Source organism: Lactuca sativa, chromosome 1 (assembly GCF_002870075.4).
Source record: "Lactuca sativa cultivar Salinas chromosome 1, Lsat_Salinas_v11, whole genome shotgun sequence".
Lineage (NCBI taxonomy): Eukaryota > Viridiplantae > Streptophyta > Magnoliopsida > Asterales > Asteraceae > Lactuca > Lactuca sativa.
In genome coordinates, this window is record NC_056623.2 from 122,213,390 (window position 1) to 122,225,570 (window position 12,181).

The window sequence follows — 12,181 nt, forward strand, 5'->3', positions numbered from 1 at the left end:
GTATAACCCGTTTTCCCCATGATTCTATGCTTAGTACTTCATTTGGGTCTTTCTTGGTCAAATCCCCAAGCTTGTACGTGCATTATATGTCGTAATAAGATGTTTGGCCTCTGGATCTAGGCAAGATTGAGCTCCGGGAGCTCAGATCTGTTAGCTTTTTGGCCCCATGTTGCTTGTTGGCCCTAGATCTACCCTTTTGAGACATTTTGAGCCCTAAAATCCATATAGGTGAATATCCACACGTAAAGTTGGAAACTTTACGTGTTATTCGTGTCCTAGAAGTCCAGATCTATGAATGGGATGGACTGGAATCGAGCAAATCGGTATATTTTAGGAGTGCATGGCAACGACTCGGTGAGTCGTTCATGTGACTCGGCGAGTCTCCGAGTTCGTCCACTTTTCGTAGTGTCGAGTGAGCAGTGAGTCAGAGGGTGTGACTCAGTGAGTCGGAAGCTTAACCCATCTATGGAGGTACTCGGCGAGTCAATGCCCTGACTCGGCGAGTTCAAGGCAATCTCCTTAGATCAAGAACAGACTCGACGAGTTGTTCATACAACTCGGCGAGTCTCAGCATAAGTGTTCTTCGGATGAAGATGGACTCGACGAGTTGTTCATACAACTCGGCGAGTCTAAGCATGAGTGTTCATCGGATGAAGATGAACTCGACGAGTTGTTCATACAACTCGGCGAGTAGGATGAAGGACTTGAATATTGGTCATGAAGGCGAACCCGTCGAGTCGTCGCCTAACTCGACGGGTAGGATCGGGATTCAGGGCAGTCGCTTGAGTAGGGACTCGGCGAGTTGGAAAGCCAACTCGGCGAGTCGGGTCAACTGAAAGTTCACCCTGACTTTGACTTAGAGCAAGGTCAGGGGTAAAATGCTCATTTTACCCAAAAGTCAGTGAGCAATGTGTTGATTGAATATATTGTGGGAATTGCAGCCGGAGGGTTTCCGGAGCAGCAACAGCAGTAGTAGGTGATCAGTTCCCACACAGACCAGCAGCTATTTCGAGGTGAGTTTCCTTTCCAGTAGGAACGGGTCTAAGGCACCAAGGCCGACCCGCGTAGACGAGATGCCAGTACTAGAGTGTGGGCCGAGCTCGTATCTTTGGGCTTAGTTAAGTATGATATATGCGTTAATATGATAGAGTTGCTTATACTTGTTGTCTGTGTGATACTTGTATGTTATGGGTTAGCGGTTGAGTGTGGGCAGGGCCCGTATCTCTCCGAGGTTGGAGTGTGGGATAGGCCCGTATCTCCCAGATAGCGAAGTGTGGGCAGGGCCCGTATCTTCACAAGTGTGGGCGAGGCCCGTATCTCCCGGCTAGCGAAGCGTGGGCAAAGCCCGTATCTTCCCGAGTGTGGGCAAGGCCTGTAACTCATAGCTGAACATTGGTTGATTATGTGTATGCATGGTATGGGGTATTATAGGGGAACTCACTAAGCTTTGTGCTTACAGTTTTTAGTTTTGGTTTCAGGTACCTCCTCGGCTAGGGGATAGGAGCTGGCGCGGTAGCAGCATGTCACACACACATACTCTCCGGTTTCCGCATTACGAGTTTCACTGGGATTGATACTCTGATATTCTGATTAGTTGTATGTTTTGGTTTTCAGACATGGTTCACTTTATGTTATGGTTGATCAAACGATGTTTTTAGTTATTAATATTTTTTTAATGAAACGTTTTTAAACAAAAAAAATTTTGGATGTGAAAATTGGGTCGTTACATATATATATATATATATATATATATATATATATATATATATATATATATATATATATATATATATATTGTGTAATTGTGTAACCAAATTCTGGTCACTCGTTCATTCAATAGATTTTTAATATTGCAATCTATAAGAATACAATTTTTTGAGATTCAATAGTTTTTTTATTGTTTCATTCCATAAGAATATATATTTTTTTTAGAAGTAACATTCTTAAAAATACACATTGTATATTAGCGCTTTTTTTTTTTTCAATCCTAAAAAATACGATTTCCAAAAAAAAAAAAAAACCATTCCTGCATTCTTTAAGAATACAATTTTTGAAAAGTAACATTCTTAAATAATACATTTGTAGATATTGCATAATAATATATCATTCTTTAAAACAATTGTGTTGCAATATAATTAAGAATGCATTATAAAATAATAACCATCTTCTAACATAAAAAAAAATCATAACATAAAACAAGAATATATATACACCATTTTGAAATTTATACACAATCTTTTATACTAAATTCTTTAAGAATCTATCATCATTCTTGAATGTGTTGATCTGTAAATGTTTTGTAGTCACTAAACCAAAATTTCTATGAGAAAATAAATCAACGCATAGCTCTACACATGTGTCCTTATTCTTTTAGAATATATGATAAAATACTTCGGTATCAGTTCAATTATATCATGACATGCTTAAAAAAAATTAAATGCTAATATGTAAGAATGGAATAAACAACATTCTAAAACAATAACAAAAATATCAATTGCATTATCTAAAAACTTTTCCACTTCATCTCTCAATGGTTTTTCAAAACCAATATTCTGTTCTTCGATATTGCTAAGCTATTTTAACAATATGCCTGCAATTTTCAAATATACATTATATTAGTAAACATATATACACAATCTGTTTCAATACCAAATTCATTCGATCGTTTACATTCTTAAAAATTCATCTAAATACTTGTATTTTAGCTATTGTCAAGCTTTTTCCCTTTTCCCAACTTCCCATTTTTTTCATAATTAAATTAACTTATAAGTATTTGAGAAACTATACATTAAAAGTCAAAACATATGTTTAAAAATAAATTCTAAATCAAATGCATCAACGTACAGGAAAAAAAAACTTAACACCAATCCATCGATTAATGTATCATAGCTAAATAGAGGAACATGGACATGTAATTGCTGTGAAACCTATAGTTTTAGGTATAACCAATAGACTAATTAGGTTACGAGAAACACACAAAAAAATCGAAGATTATGAAATTATTAATTTATTGCATAAGAATTAATGAACAAGCTTTGATGAATTGGTTTAAAGGCTACAAATAGTTTTAATGAAATCATTATCGTTCAAGTATGAAAAAAATGATTTCAAAACCGTTGATAAAAGACAACGAAAATATGATTTCAGAATCATTCAAGCAAAACAATTGTTCAAGAATGAAAACGAAAAAGAGGAAAAAAACTTATCGGCGTTGGAGGACGTTGGAAGAGGAAGACGATCGGAGGGAGGCGTTAGGATGAGGCGGCACTTCCAACTATGGTGGTGGAGAGGGAGAGTTTTTCCAAGAGGGTATATATGAAACTAATATGCCTAGTTTATAGGATTGTTAATTTATTTAATTTTTACCATAATTATCTAAATTACCATAATTATGTAACGTTAAAATTTCAATTATATCCTTATCAAATGAGTGGTCCAGAATGAGTCACACATTCATATAATATTTGATTATTATATATGATCCTAACTATATATATATATATATATATATATATATATATATATATATATATAGAGAGAGAGAGAGAGAGAGAGAGAGAGGTTCAAATGTTTTTAACAAATATTGTGTGCCTAAATGCACCAATCAAAAATTAGCAAATAATTAATTAATTAATTAATTAAATAAGGGTAAATTAGTAATATTATATATATGTATTAATGAGTATCCAAAATTAACAACTGATATCCCTTTATTTAAGGGATCCTACGCTCTCATCAGACTCCCACAATGTCTCTTTCACCACCACACAATTCTCCAATCCTGATCTTAAATCCTACAAACTAAACAATCGAAGAACCCTAACTGTATCCGCACTAGGAGCCGACACATTTGAGGGAACAACACTGGCAGTCATCGGAGGCGGCTCGGTCGCAGCAATCGCCGCCGTGATTTCACTCGCAGAACCCTAGAAGCGCCGATAGTTGCAGGCGGAGGAGGTTGGCGGTCATGTTCACGTTTCAGGTTCACTTTTCCTAATTTACACTCTTCGTTATCTCAATCAGGTCTTACAATTTCGATGTTTTGATTGAATTTTGTACTCATTAACTTTCGATTGAATTTGGGAGATACAATGATTTGTTAGAGGCGCTGGTGCAGTGAAGAAGGTGTACAGGGGATTTGATCGGAAGAGATGTGGCATGGAACCAAGTAAAACTAAGAAGCTTCGGTGGAGATCCATCTATTCTCAAGAGACTCTTTTCAGAAATCAAATTGTTACAGACATTAGAGAATGAAAACATCATTGCTCTTTACAGTTTCTGGAGGGATACTAAAAACAGGACCTTGAACTTCATCACAGAGGCATGTGCTTCAGGTAATTTAAGGGATTACAGGAAGAAACGCAGACGGGTTTCATTGAAGGCATTGAAGAATTGGTCAAGACAGATTTTGAGAGTGAAATATGAAATGAGAACTTTGTCTCAGGTGTGTGTGTGTGTGTTTCAACTGATCAAAATTTTCTTTTTTCCACCATTAACATATGCGGTTAATAGTGTCTGTCTCCTTTGCAGCTACATGTTTGAATGGGTCACAGTTTTCGTCCATTGATACCCTTGTTAGAAGCCATGCCAAAGGAACTTGGTGCTACCCTGCATGATATGCTTAATCTGATCACAGGTAATTTCTTGAAACAACATTATGCCATGGCCTCCATGTGTTCGATAAAATGCCTCAATGAAAAAATAGTTAAAAATCATTAATGTTTTTACTTCACTTTGTTCCTTATTCTTTTCAGAACTATACAACTCAATTTAGATTGGGTTGGATGCCATTTTTATAACAATAAGTTGATGCTAGTTTCTTATTCTGTCAGAATTTGCAGTTAAATACATTGAGCATATCGAGAAGAAACACATGGAACCCGAAGAATGTTAGTTCCTTATTCTGTCAGAATAGGTTGATTCTAGTTCCTTATTTTGTTTGTTGGGTATATTCTTGATAATACAAATTCTTAAAGAATATTCTTGCAGAATAGTTTATTTTGTAAGAATATTATTTGTTGTATTCTGATAGAATTGTAGTTAATTATTTGTATGTTTAATGTGCAGGTTTTACAAGTGTATCACTACAAATTACTTGGCAATGAATTTCTGGTAGAAAAGGCTTCAAGAATGGATTGAAGACCTGATGGGAAAGGGTTGAAGAATGAATTAAAAAATGATCACACTCATTTTTTAAGAATGTTGTTATTTTTTAAGAATTATACTTGTTTATTCTTTTAGAATGTTTGTTATTATTCAATGAATCACAATCATACAATGTAATTTTTTGATATATTATTAGTTCAAGAATCGATTTTGTGTATTCTTTCAGAATGTATTTACTAGTTTATGTTTGACATTCTACCATTCTGACAGAATAAAATCGAAAAATACATTTACTAGTTTATGGTTGACATTCTATCATTCTGACAGAATAAAATTGCATTTTTAAATTTGAATTAACTTAAAATATTCAAATTTTTAAAAAATAAAGGAATTAATCATCCCTAAAAATCCGAAAATTTCCTTTTTTAATATAGGTTAATTGACTAAAATGCCCTTATGCTGAAATTTGTGTGATTATATGGTACATGCTATCCTATTCTACTACCATAGACCCTCAAATCATGATATTTGATTATATTTCATCCGATGGTCCAGATCTGTGCATTCTGGCACACAATAGTTAGTAAAAACAAAATAACCTAACCCTATATAGATATATATATATATATATATATATATATATATATATATATATATATTGAAAAGTTCAATAGAGAACCATTATTAATCAAGGAACTAAGGAACCAATCCAAAGCATCAAAATTTAAACCGATCAATGCCGAAGGAAAGGTTGTAGACTTTTATAATTGACGCACATGCACTGGATTATAATAAAACTCACTTCCTTTTTCGCTTAAACCTTTTTTTTAAGAAATGTTTTTATCGGAAAAAAAAAACGAATATATCATTGTTCACGATTTTTCGTCCTCTTTCTATAAATATCTATGATGATATATAAAAAACGATTTTTTTTTTTCGAAAAAAACTCAATTTATTTTCTTTGTTGAAAAGTTAAGGTCTAATTTTTTATAGAAAAAAAATAATAAATATAAAAACTGATACTTTTTAAACATAGATTCATATTCATGTTTAAAAAAAATGATATTTCTGTTCAGATTCACATTGTGAACCTTCTCAGATTCACAGTGTGTATAATAGTAAATCAGATTCACAGTGTGCATAATAGTAAATTAGATTCACAATATAAATCAGTTCAGATTCACAATGTGAATATGAACTGATCGACATTTTTCACATTGTGAATGTTAAAAGTTAAAATATTTACAGTTAGGTTCACTGTGTGAATATAAACGGATTGAGGTTTTTTTAGTCGATATTGATGTTTATTAATAGAGTATATTTTTTTTTTGGTATAATTAGTTTTTTTTTTGATAAAAATAAACTTAAATATTGAAAAAACTAACAAAATAAAGTGGATTTTTTTTTCGAAAAAAATCGTTATTTATATATCAACATGGATCTCTATGGAAAGGGGGTGAAAATCGAGAACAACGGTATATTCGTTTTTTTTCGATAAAAAATGTGGCCTAAAAAATTTAAACGAAAAAAAAGATGGGTTTTTGGTAAAGAGTTGGATTTTTTTGTATAATGCGATGTGTGTGGGTCCAATGTACAAATGTACATATATTTATGTGGACGTTGATTATTATGATTTCCGACGTTCATGATTGGTTCTTTGGTTTCTTGTTAAATATGGTTCTTTATTGAACCTCACTATATATATATATATATATATATATATATATATATATATATATATATATATATATATATATATACACACACACACACACACACAGAGTTAGGTTCATATATAACCTTCAATTATTGTGTGAACGTATGGCTATTCTGGACCAATCGTTTGATATGGATAATTTTGGAATTTGGCTAATTAAATTAATTATTATATAATATTAAATCCCTAAAATTTTGGTAACCATTTACAATTTGAATCCTATCCTCGTAACTACACTAAGAACCCTAGACTCTGACAAAGTCATTTCTTCTCCCCTTTCTGAATCGATTCGTATAAACTTTCAAATAATCGAAAGAAAACCTCATGTATGAAATTATAGAACCTGTTTTCTTTTTCTTAAATCGTTGATCATGGGTTTCACTTCCTATCCCTTCGTGAATCTGACACTTGATGATCGTAGCCAAGAAACCCTTTGCCGCTTCCTTCTTCACCATCACAATGGTTGGTAAAAGATCCAAGCACAGGTTCAACTCCTTATTTTTCTCTATGCACGTCCGAAATCAAGAGAAAATGGTGATAACCACTCCTCCTCTCGTGTATCAGACACTGCCACCCTTCTCTTAAAATCAATCATAACTCATTCTCTCTATTGAATTGAAATTATAGGTTGCTTCTCGAAATTACGATTGTTGGTGGTGGGTTCAGATTAGGATGAATGTAAGTATTGGCGTGTGTTTATTGTTCTCATAAAGGGTTATTGGCTTGGTTACATGGGATGCAATTTCATACTTTTCGTCTTGGGTGTATTCTTTCTCGTGTGGTCTTAACAGGTGGGTTTTCTTTTGGTGTGTAGCTTTATTTTAACTACATTCTTTCATATGTATTTACTTTCAATTCATCTACAAGAAGTTAATATTAGTTATACAGAAGTATGCTTAGAGTAAATAGGAGTGGGATCAACCCTATGTAGGTTCAATTTAGAATATTTTGATGTGCTTTGGTATAATCTAGTTTGCAGCCATGGTGTCGGTGGATCTAAGAATTATTTCCTAGCTCTAATGGAAGATCTAGCATATAATGTCACACCCCCAAACCAGGCGGCGGAAACGTTCGGGGGCTGTCGTGACTCAATTGAATACCATAACATTGTATATATATGAAACGTAACAACATTCGTCACCATGCATTAATACAGTACAACCAGTAAAGTTTACATGAAGTACATTGTTTAAACATTACATTCCCAAAATAAATTGTTCGATTCGTACATAAATAAACGGCAAGCCATCACTGAATACGATTTCCTTTGATTCACTGGTTCCCTGAGAATACAAGTATTTTGAAAACGTCAACATATGAAATGTTGGTGAGTTCATAAGTTTTATTTGAAAAACAATATGTCGTATCGTTTGAAAACCACCAGAAAATCCGATATTTTCTGAAAAGAGAAGCGTTTGAAAACGTTTGTGAAGATCCATAAGTATGCTTGTTTGTTTCTATACTTGTAAAAATTGTTTATTGAAGTTGTATGTATTTCGAATCTGTATGTACTGAAAACCCTAGGAAAACCCGATGTTTTCCTAATTTTTTTGAATTCCATGAATTTACATTGAAACCATTGCAACGCATGATGTTATCATTACCAGGCGACATTGGATTATTTTTTAGCATGATTATCTGTTACAAACACGCGTTACACAAACGACTAGTCTATAACAATACTAACGATCCCGTAGGCGTCGTCCGTACTAATCACGTTATCCAACCGCCCTGACTACGTGTAGTCCCACATCCAAAGAGAAAGAGGACACGAAGGCCTCGATGACTCCATTAGCCGGTTGGGGATAAAAAGGTACGAGGGGTCCCAGACCCGCCTCGCATAAAAGGTAGACTCTACTAGCGACACTAAAGGACCCTTGGGGACCAGTAGTCTACAAGCCATTGAGAGTCCAGTTACGTCGTGTCGGATCGGTAAAACCCAACACTTCGTAAGATTGAAGTCTTCGGGCCTTAAGATCAGGTCGTTGGGCTAGCTAGGCTCAACGAACAAGATTTTACACTTGTGGGGCCCAAAGATAGTGCGTAGACGTCTGTGCACATTCGCATGTATAATGAATTCCAAATCGTTATTTGTATGAATCGTAGTGTTGTAGTATCATAGTGTCGTCGTGTTAGTAGTTTCAGATTTTTATTGGTTCGAGACCGAACCAATTCGTTTAACAACGACTTTTGGTGTTGTAATGTTTTGTATTTTGTCGATAGTCGTGGTACCATTATTTGGTCAAATTGCATGTATTGAATTAGTCTTGAAAATTTTCTGTTTTCAGCCCCTCCTTGTTTGTAAAATTTACTTTTTCAACCCTTTATTTAAATACTTTCCGGTTTGGTCCTTAAATCAATTTTCTTGACATTTTAACACCAAAAATTATTGAAATAAATATTTTCCAGCATATTTTTCATAGAAAACAGCTTAAGTCCCTGAAATTTCAGTTTTCTCGGTTATAACCCTTCTTTTCGCAATTTTGACAATTTTGGCCCAAATTGTAAAAATTTTGCAACTTTGGTCCTTTTTAAATTTAAAAAGAATTTTAAACCTTTGAAAAGGACTTGGATCACTTATAGTCCACTTTTTTACAGAAAATCACAGTTTTGGCCCTCCAAAACAGAAAAATTCGCATAATGGGCCTCCTTGGGCCGAAATTGTCATTTTTAGCCCATTAAGCTTGAAATTTATGTTTTTAATCCTCTAAATGAGTATATTTCCAGAAATTGTTTTATTGAAACTGTTTTGACACACTTCATCCATCAGAATTCGTGAAATGTCAATTTGGGCCGTTAATTTTGTATTTTTCACATTTTAGGCCCAAAATTTGTGTTTTTAGCCTAAAGAAAATTGTTACTAAACCACTTAGCTATTTTTCTTGAAACACTTTTTATGTAGAAATACATTTGATGCTAAAATCATTTAACATAAGATATATCTCGGTTTTGAGGGGTTTTATGGGTAGATCCAACATTATAGCACACAAAAGCATACATGTAAGCATGGAAATCATACAAGGCATACAAAACACATATAGATCTACACTTTCACTTGTATTCCCCCCCCCCCCCCCCACAAAACTCATAAAAACAGAAAATAGGGGGTATGAAGCTCACCTTGTTTGAAGCTTTCGGTTTTTGGAAGAAAATGAAGTGATTTTCGGCCTTAGCACCTTTCCTTGGTAGATCTCGAATTTGATGACTTCTAAGGTGCATGATCACAAGTTGGAATAGATTTAGAAGAGGTTTTTGATGGAATGAAGTAGTTAGATCATGGATATAAGTAAAAACTTACCTAAGATGATGATTAACTTGCAAGATCCTCTTGAAAGCTCCTAATTTTCGAGATTTTTGGAGTGGGGAGGGAGGAGTGTTCTTGAGTGATCTAGAGAGAATGGGATGGATTTTTGTGAGTGTGTGTGTGTTGTGTTCGGCCGAGAGTGAGAGAGAGGAGAGAAGAGAAGTGATTTTGAAGTGATGTGCATACATGGAAGTATGAGATGTTGCATGGATGTCCTATGGATAACAATGATGTGGCACAACAAGTCAACTCTTCCATCCTCTTGGGCTTGTGCATTTGGGCCGAGAATTTGGAAAGAAAAGGAAAAATTTGGGCCTTTGCCCCTAAGCCCAATATTAGTGTTAATCTTGAGTATGTTTTAAGTCTAAAGAAATGTGGTAGGATTTTCATATTTTTATTGGACTAGTTTAGGTTATTCATGTATCAAGGCTTTTAATTCATTTCATTCTAGGTCCAACATAGCCCAAAATGTTGAAACAAATAGATGTGGGTCCAATTAGAGCCCATTTAAGAGTTCTAAACCCAAGATAGTCAAATTGGAAGTTTATTGGTCCATTAGGCCCAATAAGGAAGTTCTAGTCCAAAATGGACCTAAATAAGAACTTCTAGTGTTTCCAATTGCTTGTTGACTATTTGTGATGATTGTATGGTGTGTTTGATTGAAGTTTTTGTTGTCACAATCATAGGTGTTACACATGTTCTTAAGCTTTTGATTCACTTTAGCTTGAGTGTATAGTTTACAAGACACAAAATTTCCAGTTGTGACATATAATGTTGTCACAAAGTCTATTTGATGTTCGAGCATCTAATCTTATCTATTCAGGTGCTACTGAAGCCTCCCTTAATACATTTTAATTTTGAAGACCATGATATAAACAAGTATTAAAAGTTGAGGTTCATGATATAGTGTTTGCTGCCAAAATTTTAGCTGCCACAAAGCTCTCTAAATATATCACATGTTTAGTTCCGGTTCAAGTTGTGATATTGTTGCTTAGAAGAATAGTCAATCCTAATTTTCGCCTAAAGTATTGTTGCTGATCAACTGTGTTTATGGGTGGTGTTGCTGCTATTCTTTTTTTCCTTGTCATTTTGGTATTGTTTTGTTTAGAAATCAAATCCATTTATCTTAAATTTCTTTCCTTTGTTATGTACATTGTATGTTGGATTTATTTAATTTATAATTTTTTGTTGTTCAATGAAAGGGTTTTACCATAATGAAAGAAAAGACTATCACCGAGAGGAGAATAGAATTGTAATAGATTAGGGAAGAAAAGACATATTTTATATTTTCCCAAATCTTTAAGAATGTTTTTTTTTTGCTGTAAAAGAAGTTAAAATATTCTTCAGGAATATCTATAATATTATTCTTTTAGAATGAATGATTTTTTAGTTTAATTTTGTTGTTTTTAACAATCAGTGCATTATTCTTTTAGAATATTATTTTTCTCATAAAAATATTGGTTCAGAAACATTTATTAATCAATAAATTCTTACAGAGTTGACCTTGATTCAAAAAGAATGAATTGTAATTCTTCAAGAATGGTTTACAATAATGTCATTCTTAACTATTCTCGTCAACAATCACTAAAGTTTTAACTAAAAAATACATTCTTAATCATTCTCAAAATTAAAAATCTTATTAACAAAAAAAATCAATTCTTAATCATTTCAAAATTGGTATTTAATATTCTTTAAGAATATTTATAATAACTAGCGATTTAAATTTTCTAGGAACTGAACACATTTATTTTTCAAAAATGGTTTTTGGATATTTAAATGTTTGATTTTTTATTAAATGATTTGACTTATTTGCCTTTTTAGTTAATTTAATTTCTCTCTCTTAATAAATGATATATTTACTCATATAATTAATAAAGTGTAATTATATAGTAAATACAAGCTCATGTTAATAACATGTACCCTGTAATCAGATTTGTTCATTTTTTTCAAATCCAATGGCAAAAATTTGGTCACACGTTCACACAATACTTATGATTCACATTTGATCCTAACTATATATATATATATATATATATATATATATATATATATAT